The following is a 925-nucleotide window of genomic DNA, read 5'->3' as shown; positions in this document are numbered from 1 at the left end:
CTAGTGATATTTGGCTACATTAGTATATGGAGATTGCATCTTTTTATAAAAAGAAAGAGTCTAAAATGTTGCTTTTGAATTTTGAGAAACGTGATATTCTAAATTAATTATAATTTTTTTTATTAACTTGTAGATATATCTACTTTATCCGCTGCTAATGTACCAAAAAATAAAAAAAAAATCTACTATAAATTATTATATATTATTTTGGGGTTTAAGGTGTCACATTAGTGGTAACAGAGCAGGTCTGTCCAATGAGATCGAGCGAGTCGAGTGTCGATTCTGTAGTCGAATGTTAGTCGTGTTGGTTGTGTTTTGTTATGTATTAATAATTTTCAATATCATAATTTTTTTCTCGTTATATTATTGTGTTATGCACAATATACTTATAATATTTTTTAAGTTACTAATTAACCGTTTATTGTTTGCTAATTTTGATTGTACTGCGCATTCTTAATTTTTATCTAAATGACTAGATATAACATGAATTCTTGACTAAATAAACCTTTTGATTGGACTTGTGGTTTGAGTTTCGAACTTTGATTATTTGTTTTTGTTAGAGTGGATAGTTATAAATAATTTTTTTTTATTGACTAGCTATATCTTTGAAATTATTAATTTAATCGAGGAAATATTACTTATCGATTATAGATCTTGCCTTTTGGGATCATAGCATGATTATTAAAGTTTTGATCTTGTTAATGAAATTCATTTAGAACGTTGTTAGGAGTAGTTTTGAAACATTAGAAAATTCATATTATTGATAATAATAATTCTTAAATATTACAAGTTGGTAGAACTTAGAATTAAAAAAAAATCGATGAAAGAGTTAAAGTTGACTTACTTTGTAAATGAAAATAACTTTTATTTGAATTACTTTTGATTATTTTAAAGAAATTAAATTGAGTTGTATTTTTGTTGATTT

Source organism: Cicer arietinum, chromosome 2 (assembly GCF_000331145.2).
Source record: "Cicer arietinum cultivar CDC Frontier isolate Library 1 chromosome 2, Cicar.CDCFrontier_v2.0, whole genome shotgun sequence".
Lineage (NCBI taxonomy): Eukaryota > Viridiplantae > Streptophyta > Magnoliopsida > Fabales > Fabaceae > Cicer > Cicer arietinum.
This window is presented reverse-complemented; position numbering follows the sequence as displayed.